Consider the following 11,729-nt stretch of genomic DNA (forward strand, 5'->3'; position numbering starts at 1 on the left):
TATGAATGACTCTCAAAACATATTGAACTTAAAAATCATAAAATAATAAATTATAAAATCATGTAATAAGTTTGCATTCAAATAAATTAAAAACTAGCAAAATTTAATACATAAATTAAAAAATATATACATATATCAATAATATAAAGCAAGACAAGAAAATAACAAAATTCATAACACTAATTACATATTGAATATATAAAGAGCATATTATGTATATGTATGTGTGTGTGTGTGAGAGAGAGAGAGAAAAAGAGAGAGAGAGAGAGAGAGAGAGAGAGAGGGAGTCAGATACAGAGGGACCTAAAATTATTAGTAACATTTTATTTCCAATAAGAATGTGAGGTGGTAAGTTTGTAAAGGTTATATATAAATTTTATGGGTTTTATCTATGTTACAATTTAAAAACTCTGGTGCAGCCACCATGGAAAAGAGTGTGAAGTTTTCTCAAAAAATTGAGAATGGGTCTGCTGTTTGACCCAGTGATCCCACTTCTGGTATATATCCCGAGAATCCCAAAACACTAATCAGAAAGAATATATATACACCCCTATGTTCATAATAGCATTATTTACAATAGCTAAGATCTAGAAATAGCCCAAGTTCCCATCAGTAGATGAGTGGATAAAAAAGCTGTGGTACATTTATGCCATGGAATACTATGCAGCTATAAAAAAAGAAGTATCTCTTACCCTTTGAGACAACATGGAGGGACCTGGAGAGTATTATGGTAAGGAAAATAAGCAGTCAGAAAGACAAATATCACATGACCTCATTTATATGTGGAATCTAATGAATAAAATAAGCTGATGAACAAAATAGGACCAGAAGCATGGATGCATGGAATAGACAGACAGATCTCAGAGGGAAGGGGGGTGGAGAGGGGTGGTAAGAGATTAACCAAATAATTTATATGCATACTAGATGCCCAGTGCATGAAATTCCTGCGGGGGGGGGTCCCCTCAGCCCAGCCTGCACCTTCTCCAATCTAGGACCCCTCGGACATCCCTCTCACAATCCAGGACCGCTGGCTGCTAACTGCCCCCCTGGAAGCCTGGTTGCCCCTCACTGCCCCCTTCTGACAGCCTGGTCATCCCTCACTGCCCCCCCTGCTTGTCTGGTCGCCCCACGCAGCCTGCTGTTCGGTTGTTTGGTCACCCCTCACTGCCCCCCTGCCGGCCTGATCACCCCATGCAGCCTGCTGCTCAGTTTTTGAGTCGTCCCGCACTAACCCCCCTGCTGGCCTGGTCACCCACGCAGCCTGTTCGGTCGTCCATTCGGTTGTTTCTGATGTGACGGCTCCTGGCTCTCTCTCTCTCTCTCTCTCTCTCTCTCTCTATATGCTGTAAAATAAATAAATAAATAAATAAATAAATAAATAAATAAATAAATAAGAAACAAAACTCTATGATCTCTCTTGTTACTATTCTTTTATATATTTCTCAGCCAGTTATATTTTTTTTCTATTTTCCTGTGCTCTCCATCTATGTTTACTGATTAACTCCAACTTATATTCCCAGTCTCATGATAGGTTCTAAAATAGGCCAGCTCCTTTGTTATATTAGCACCTGGCATCATGTTCTTATCCTTTCTTAATACTCAGCTCACTAGCTAAATGACATTTCTCCCCACCAGCTTCTGAGCTCCACTAGGGAACATAGTACTTAGCTCAGAACCTAACACAAAGTGCATGATCAATAAATATTTATTGAATTGAATTACTTTGGGGGGAGGGGGGCTAAACTTATACGAACAGTTTATAAACATCATGAAAGCTTCCTCCAGGTCACATTTACTCTTCGTTAGCCTTTCTTAATACTCAGCTCACCAGCTAAATGATGTTTCTCCCCACCAGCCTCTGAGCTCCACTAGGGAACATAGAATTAGCTCAGAACCTAACACAAAGTGCATGATCAATAAATATTTATTGAATTGAATTACTTTGGGGGGAGGGGGGCTAAACTTATACGAACAGTTTATAAACATCATGAAAGCTTCCTCCAGGTCACATTTACTCTTCGTTATTCTATGGCTTCTGTCTTCACAAATCTGTCGTTTGCTTTCAGAGAAGTCGCCAGTGACCTCGTAATGGCCTTTAGTTAGTGTCAATTCTTGAGCAATTGTCTTCTCTGGGATGTTTGGACTCCTCAGGAGAACATTTGGTAACTTGTATAGCCCTTACTAATGTTTCGTATGTGTCAGAAAATGCAAAAATGCTTCCCTTGGATTTCATAGCACATCCTTCACGCAGTTGTGCTACTTCTCCTGCTTTTCTTCCTTGAGCTCCATTTGCTCTCGTTTTCACTGAGGGTTGCTCCCATCCCTTGACTCTTCCTATTCTATATGCTGTTCTCACTGGTAATTCTTCCTTAGTTATTAAACTGAGTATCATCACTTAAACTATTATAATATCCTTCTTACTGCTCCCTGTCTCTAATCATTCCTGTGCCAAGGCACCTTCCACACTAACCTTTCTCTTTTAAAAAAATCCACTGTTATCTGCTTTAAAATGTAGAATTTCCTCTGATTGATCATGGGATACAACTGAAAGTCATTAGCCCAGACTTTTCCCAGTGTCTCATTAGCTTCCTCTGCAGCCTCATTTTCAGGTATTCCCTATTGTGTTCTATGCCCATCCATCCACCCCAAATTATGTGACTTTGTTATAACACATCCTACAGTTAGTCATATACAGGCCTGTGCTCACATTCTACCTTCTGCTAAAGTTTCTTTTACTTCGCTTCTTTACTCATAAAATTTCAAAGATCTTACCTTGCAGAAGAGAGGTTGTCAGAAAACCATTTCCAAATCTGATAAAATAATATATGGAACCGCTTGTCAGATAAATTCATACTGCATACAATTTATCGTAGCATTTATAGGAATTTTCTCTGCCTTATTTACTTTTCAACAATGAAAATGAGTTGAATTATTTGAATATGAAAATACTATGTGAGTGTGATGAACTCTTCCTTCTTCCACCCAGACAGCAAAATCTTATGTGCTTCCTTGTCTGTATAGAGAATCAAGTGAAATAGTTTCAAAGGAACGTTGACTTGGCAATGTTATCAGTTTTGTAGTGCTTTAAAAACAGATGATAGAGTCTCTATCCAGATCTATAGTGTGTTAAGCAGTTGGCTATTTCACGAAATGGCACAAACATTCCCTAAAGTCAAATTGGAGGACACTAGGAGTAGTAAGGGTCAGTATATAATTACCTGAGAAAAACAGTAATGTGTGAGATTATGGAAAGCTAACAGGTTAAGACCACAGTTCTTATAAATCATCATCTCTCTACTCTCTAGCCCCCTCTTCAACAATTAACCATTCTACAAACATGCATTATGTATTACTCCAGGTTAGGCATTATACTAGAAACTAGGGTACACAGGATAATAAAAGTGTTCTCTGACCATGAGTTTTATGATCTCGAAGATTACGGCATTCTTTATATCTAGTTCCCCATGCAATACATAGGTGAATGACTCATTCCACACACACAGACACACACACACACACACACACACACACACACACTCATATATATATACATGCTAAACATGAATTTAGAGGAGACAGGCTGTCATTATGTACAGTCTGAGCTCAAACACCAGTATCATCAACTCTGTTACCTGGATGAATTCAACATGCAAAAAGGACACCACAGAAATGCCAGCATGGACCTAATGAAACCTTGCCGGGACTGACCAGCAGACCCTGAGTGACGGATGAATGGATTACTCTGACACACGTTTCTGTGAAAGAGAGGCTAAGGGGCTAGTTTGCTTTAGGAGCAAATAGCCCTGTTCGTCTGCCTCCTTAGGCTTTTGTCACAACAGCTTGAACTAAAATTAACCGCTAGATACAATCAGCAGGGTAAGTATCCTCGAGAAAACACCTGCATCTGTAGTGTCTGTCAAACAAGGAAGGTTTGAAGTCTAAACATAAAGATTCTAGTAAAACACCAGGGGGGTCAGACTTGTTTGAAAAAGTCAAGGCAGGGGCTGCCGCCCTTCGGCAAGGTCCCCCAGAGGCCTCCGACCTTTCAGAGATTCCTCCTTACAGACCTTCCAACCAAGTCCCGTGCTTCCCCACACAACCCGATAAAAATGTTTTATTTTTAAATAAAAGTGTTGCATGAAATAACCAATGTTACTCCTATTAGCTACTAAGTTATGATTTTGTTGTATTGAATGTCATAAGGTCTATACACGCCAATTGGATAGGCAAAAGAAAACATTGACTGAAAATGAGTGAAGGCAACTGTGTAAGTCTGCGCAGCACAGGCAGTCCCCACTGACTGATGTATTCTACAACAGAAGTTGGAAGGACATATACTTACCCTAAAATGCTGAGCATAGTTTGAAAGGAATGTGCTTACCACTGAGCAATTGACCCATGGAACTTTTTACTCCATCTAAGAGGAAAAATGTGTTCTGTGAAACTGAAGTTTGAAATGTAGATTTTTTTTAAAGTTAATTTCACATTTTTATTGAGATGTTTTGCATAACAAAACATAGCAATTACATGTGTATTAACATTTTTAAAGGAGGTTACAAAAGGAATAAAAGATCTATGAAACAGTAGCTAAAAATGTGGCATTTTCTTGGTAAGCAATTTTTAGATGTCCATTTGCTTTGCATTACATATAACTTTCAAAAGTTTATTATTGTTTTATTATTTCCTAAAAGTTACAAGCAACAGCCAGCTTCATACAAAGTCCCTATAGCATACTGAATATGCTTACAACAGAAAAAAATACATTTTTCACCATTATTTTCAGCCACACCCATCACCATAGAGGAAATATGGAGTGGGTATCTGTGAGTTTATGAGCCATTGAATCCAAAAAACTAACTTTTCAGAGTGATTATTAATTTTGTTTTCAGAATCACAGAAAATATCCTTGGGATGGTATTATATTTAAATTTTTCTGAAGAATACTTAAGTATAATCTAGTGTCAGTTATACTGCATATATCAGCAATAAATGGATGAAAGGAAGAAACAAGTAAAACATAGTTTAGTATTTTAAATGATTATAGGCCTTTGAATTTATAAAATATGTGCAGCAATATTCACTCATCAAACTTTAACATCTTATGAATTATGAATTATGGAACTTTAATCTCAATTTTACCAATGAAGAAACTAGGCAAGCCTTGAAGGATTAGAACAGGTAGGTCAAGGGTCTTACTGTGCAAAATCCAGGAATTTTAACCCATCTAACATAGTGACTGAGAATCTCATCAAGAATGAAAAATATATCAATCCTTTAAAAAAAAAAAGAAAATAAACAGTCAAAATAAACTACTCATGAAAACAAATTACCTAAAGTAATTTGTAAGAACTGGAAAGAACATGATACATTATGCATTATCCACTAAGTCCCAAGTAGGCATGATATTGCTCTCAATAAGTCTCAACAAATACAAAGTAATAAACAGAGAACAGATCTCCCTAGCTAACATTTCCCATAGAATGTAAATTAAGAATGGTGAAGTGGAAAACTAAATTTAGCAAGATTTTGTCATCCCCTTGAGTAACATTAGCCCAAAGATAACGACTCTGAATTTGATCATCTAGGAAGTAGCTCTCTTACCTAAAAGCCACAACCATTCCTACCTATTTCATTACTGTGGGGACCTAATTCCGTCTGTACTCAGGAAGTTATTACACCCCACAGAAAGGAACCAAGTGTTCACTCATCAGTAGCATTTGAGCAGATATTCTGTGTCCTTCCTTTCCTTAAGACATCTTCAAAGCATCAAAATAAGAAAAGCTAGTCATGGACATTCAGCCTAAACTATGATAGATTGTTTATAAGGGTCATAATTAAGTGAGTTTTCTGATAAACTCTGAGAAAACAAATCCTATATAATAAAAGGCTAATATGCAAATCAACTGAATGGTGGAACGACCAGTCGTTATGATGCGCACTGGCTACCAAGGGGCAGATGCTTAATGCAGGAGCTGCCCCCTGGTGTTCAGTGCGCTCCCACAGGGGGAGTGCCGCTCAGCCAGAAGCCTGGCTCACACTGGCAAGTGCAGTGGCAGTGGCGGGAGCCTCTCCCACCTCCACAGCAGCGCTAAGGATGTCCGACTGATGGCTTAGGCCCGCTCCCCATGGACATCCCCCAAGGGCTCCTCCCGGACTGGAGGGTGCAGGCTGGGCTGAGGGACCCCCACTCCCCCAAGTGCAAGAATTTCGTGCACTGGGCCTCTAGTATTAAAAGAAGATGCATAAGTTATATACTAGGTTTGCAGGTAGAAAAACTATTAGGTAGAGAATGAGTAACTCAGTGTTTTCTTATTTAGAAGGAAGGTTACTCCACCTTTGCACAAAGAATGCTACACAGTCCAGGGATTAATATGAGTAAGTATAGGCTTCATAACCCAGTTTTTCTTAAAATGTTCTATAGATTTATAAGGAGTAAATTTACAGGCTAAAGTATGAACTACAGAAAGTGAAAAAGCTTTGAAGACATTTAGTAAAACAGAACCCAGCAGTTAGCAGCTTGTCACATACTGGATATCAGACATATTTGTTGAATGACCTGGGAAAACAATTTCTCTATAGTTTGAACAGTGATGATAATAACAATGCTGATGAATTATTTTAATGTAGTCCAGCATACATTTATTGAGTGCCAAATAGGTATGTCAATCAGCATATATTGTGCTTAGTGAAAATTCAAAGTTAGGTTAAAATATAGCAAATTTTCCAAATAAATTAATTTTCTGATGTTTTTATTTATTTGTTATGGGATAGATTTTAGTCACAACTGCAAGAAAACGATAGCAGATAGCAAGAAGAAATTTCTGATATTCTGAGATTTACAGAGAAGAGGTAAATAAAGGAATAAAGGTAACTGTATTTTGAAAATGTAGTACTATTATTTATTATATATGTTATAATGTAAAATGTTTAAAATTTTAACATTATTTAACAAGCAAAATTATAACAATTTATTTAAAAACACTTTAGATAAAAATGCATGTTAGAATAACAAAACAACATATAAAACTGTGTATTATTGATTTTTGTGGTAATTTTTACAGAAAATGACCATTTTATTCTTCTGATTACAGCTATTATTCTCTATGAGACCTCACCGAAATGTCTTTACATGTAAGATGTGTTAAAACTCTATTAAAGAAGTCAGTCAATTATAGGTAATCCATTGGCTAGATGAGGTTTCTATCAACAGACTAAAGTGATAACTGCTTTAAATGGGATTGAAGATTGAATCTATTCATAAAAATGTGTTCGCTATTGACTGGTAATTAGAAATCTTGACCGCTTAGTTTTAATTTCCAAACTATAGTTGGTGTCCCAAAACTCTACTTGAAATTTCTTTGATTAGTCTTTTTCACAAGGGAGCCAGTTCGTTCCTCATAAATGCTCTGCACTTTTCAGGGATTACTCTAAGTGTGAATTGTCAAGTATTCCTTCCAGCTGCCTCCTGTCAGGCTATCATCCCATACTGAGCCTTGTCAGAGGTCACTGAGCTTTTGACTAATGCCCTTCATTGCAGGAGGAAAGCAGAATGCACACAAATGGCAGGAGACACACAGCAGAGCCAGGCAATACTCTAAAAAAAAAAAAAATCAAACTAAACTTTAAATCCATGAAATTTTAAAAGTTGCTTTCAGTACATTTCCAATTATTCAGAACAAAAGTTACCATATAAAATGTTTATAATCACTTGCATTGTATTTCAATATTTGATAAATTTTGAAATTAAAACTTTTAAGCTATTAACAATAATGCATGAATTATTGATATGAAAAAAGTACTTATATCTATGGACCTGTTTATTTCTCACAATTGTCCCCTTAAATCAATTTTGGGGATATATGTTTTTTCACTTGTCCCTGATATTTAATATATTATCACATTTGTTTTGATCTTTGAAATCCTTCATATTGAAATCTACTTCCAGTGAAGGTAGAAATCCGCAATTAAAGAAAGTGTTAAAATTTAAATTTCAAAAAATATATCTTGTAGAATCCTTTGATACATGAACATTTTATTGTCTCAGTAAGATATAATTAGCCAAAATGTTTGTCCACCATTGTATAATAGACTTTTTAGAATTGTTCTTTAAGCAAACTGATGTTTCTGTTATTATTGTTGTGGTTTAGCCTTAAACAATCTTAAAAGAAGATTTTTTAGTTAGAAAGACACTACTGTTCATTATGAAACATACCAAGAAATATTTTCTTGTTACTTCCATTGTCAAATTTAAATAACCTTATCAGAAGGTGGGGAAAATATGAGTTTACTGAAATGATTTCATAGTTGAATAAGGTAAAAGAAGTTTTGTTTCTACATAAAGATAAATTGTTTTTAGGAAAGTATCAATACTTTCAATCACACCTGTCAAAACTACATAATTAAGCTATGTTGTCAAAAATAATAAAATGAAATAACCAGTATCTGACCACCATACTGTCCCTATTGGCAAATAAGTTATCATTTTGAGAAAAACTTCTTACAGTGGTTCTCAACCTTCCTAATGCCACGACCCTTTAATATAGTTCCTCATGTTGTGGTGACCCCCAACCATAAATTATTTTTGTTGCTACTTCATAACTGTAATTTTTCTACTGTTATGAATCGTAATGTAAATATCTGATATGCAGGATGTATTTTCAGGGGTCTTGACCCACAGGTTGCTTTGAGAAAAACTTCTTACAGTGGTTCTCAACATTCCTAATGCCACGACCCTTTAATATAGTTCCTCATGTTGTGGTGACCCCCAACCATAAATTATTTTTGTTGCTACTTCATAACTGTAATTTTTCTACTGTTATGAATCGTAATGTAAATATCTGATATGCAGGATGTATTTTCAGGGGTCTTGACCCACAGGTTGAGAACCGCTGCTAGAAGATGGTTTCTTTTACTTAAATATATTTTTATTGATTTCAGAGAGGAAAGGAGAGATAGAAACATCAATGATGAGAGAGAATCATTGATCGGCAGCCTCCTGCACACCCCCTACTGGGGATCAAGCCCAAAACCTGGGCATATGCCCTTGACCTGAATCGAACCTGGGACCCTTCAGTCCATAGCAGATGCTCTATCCACTGAGTCAAACCGACTAGGACAGACGATGGTTTCTTTTAAAGTTCACTGGAAAGTGCCATTTTAAAAGAAAAAATAAGGTAAAATAAATTGAAAATGTTGCAAAATTTTAAGAAGCTGTATATTTAAAAATTAATGTTTTGTTTGTTCACATGAAATGACTAGTTTGCATTATTTTCTTTAATTGATTGCACATCTGTCCTAAAGAGTTACCTTTATAGAAAAGTCAGTGATGTATCTGTTCTCTTCTTTGTTTTTCAGACTGAATATGCAAATGTAATTGTTTAGAGCAGTGATACCATTGCTATTTTTTAATCATTTTAATTTTTTGTCTTTGTTTATTATTCATCTTCTCTAAGAAGTGTTTTTATTTTATTCTCCTTCCATTTTCTCTGAATAAAGGATATATATATATACACATTTTTTTAACTTCAAGACTAGGGACCAAATAAAAAATTCATAAACATCATGATTAAAACTTAGTATGGTAAAATTAATAAAAATGTTTCACAGTCTCACTAATATTCTGGTCAAAGAAACCCTAACGTGTGCAATTATTTCTCAATCACAGTTTAAAAAGTCATTTATAAAATCAGAGCTTAAATTAAGAACCACTGGATTCTCATAATTACTTGAGGCTCTTTCCAGTTTAGAGAAGGTCATAAACTGATATCATTGAATTTCCCCTAAACTCATTCTATTTTCAAAATGCTTTAGATACCCAGTTAGGTACCCTTACACAGAGAGAATTATTTCATGACATTTTGATATGGTGAGTCTCACAATTTCTTTCTCACCATATTTTCCAGTCACCCCTGGACCTCCATGGCAGTGAAATTGAGTGATGTGTTTTGTTTTGTTTTCTAAAATCCCACAGCTTCAAATTAGGGATCAGGTGTAAGCTCTTACCATGGGTCTAGAATTAAATTAATGATCTAGTAGTCTGAAATATTCTGTTTTTCTTCTTTTACTTGTATTTTGGAAATACTTTAAAATTAAACATTTATTTCAAAGAAAAAATAATGTTTAGCATCACATTTGAAAATTGAATATGTTCATTCTTAAAACAGATAAACTATTAAAATATAGCATGTAAAATGTAATGTTGCAACGTATATGTATGCAGATATTAGATTGTAGACTTTCTAACACTTATCAGTTGCAACCCAAGAAATCTCTGAATTTGTAGCATGGTGGGTCCCATTTTCAACTGAGAGTTATTTTCATTGAAATAACCCAGAGAGATGGTTTCTTAGTTATCCCAAAGATAAAATAGCAATTTTATATTATTAAATTCAAATAATAGGTTTGTAGCTGGGGAGGTATTTTCTATCTTCTTAGTAGATTAATATGCTTTAATGTTATAAGCAAATGAGGGATCAGGAAAACGTGTATTATGAATGAGAAAATTGGAGATATTTCACCAAGAGCAAGGAAAACTTGAAGGCCAGCAGGGCAGGCATCAAAGCTTTCTTAAGCATTTTAATATATGTTATGTAGAAAAGATGTATATCTTAGTACTCATGGGTAGAAGTCAGAGAAATGGGTATTTTTATTCAATTGGAAAGATTAGAATAATTTAATATCGCCATTGTTGAGCATGGATGTATGGACCGGGAGGTCATGATTTAATTCCCTGTCAGGGCACTTGCCCAGTTTGCAGGCTCCATCCCCAAGGGGGTGCGTGCAGGAGGCAGCTGATCAATGATTCTCTCTCATCTTTTATGTTTCTATCTCTCTTCTTCTCCCTTCCTCCCTGAGATCAATAAAAATATATTTAAAAAAAAGAATAATCTAACACGGAGGAAGTTAATCTCAAAAAGTAGAGAAATATGTTATGTAGAAAAGGTGTATATCCTAGTACTCATGGGTAGAAGTCAGAGAAATTGATATTTTTATTCAATTGGAAAGATTAGAATAATTTAATATCGCCATTGTTGAGCATGGACGTATGGACTGGGAGGTCATGTTTTAATTCCCTGTCAGGGCACTTGCCCATGTTTCAGGCTTCATCCCCAAGGGGGTACATGCAGGAGGCAGCTGGTCAATGATTCTCTCTCATCTTTTATGTTTCTATCTCTCTTCTTCTCCCTTCCTCCCTGAGATCAATAAAAATATATTTTAAAAAAGAATAATCTAACACGGAGGAAGTTAATCTCAAAAAGTAGAGAAATTATCTCTGTAATGGTTTGAGGAAACTGGGTGATAGTCAATCAAGAATTTACAGAGATTTCTGAGTGGGAGAACTCTGAGATTATACAGCCTTTAGTACCCTTTTAACCCTAAAATTATTTGCTTTTATGTTTAGCCACACAATGAAATAATGCAAACTAACAATTGTGAGATTTAAAAAAATCTTTGAGACTGACTGACTCTATGCCTATCATTTGCTAGAAGCTTAAACTGAAAATATGAAGTATATAACAAGAAAGAAACGCCTTTCATAAGATATTTTAAAATAATAAATTAGCAAGCATATATATTTTGACATTTAAAAATGTCATTTGCTGGTTTATTTCTCCGCTACCTTTTGTTTATCCAATCCAGGGCAAGGAAAATATACAATAAGACTAGAACTTTTTTTACATATGGAAGTGGGAGGTACTTCATAAATGATGAGGAGATAAAATGATAAA

Source organism: Myotis brandtii, unplaced genomic scaffold, assembly GCF_000412655.1.
Source record: "Myotis brandtii unplaced genomic scaffold, ASM41265v1 scaffold141, whole genome shotgun sequence".
Taxonomy (NCBI): Eukaryota; Metazoa; Chordata; class Mammalia; order Chiroptera; family Vespertilionidae; genus Myotis; species Myotis brandtii.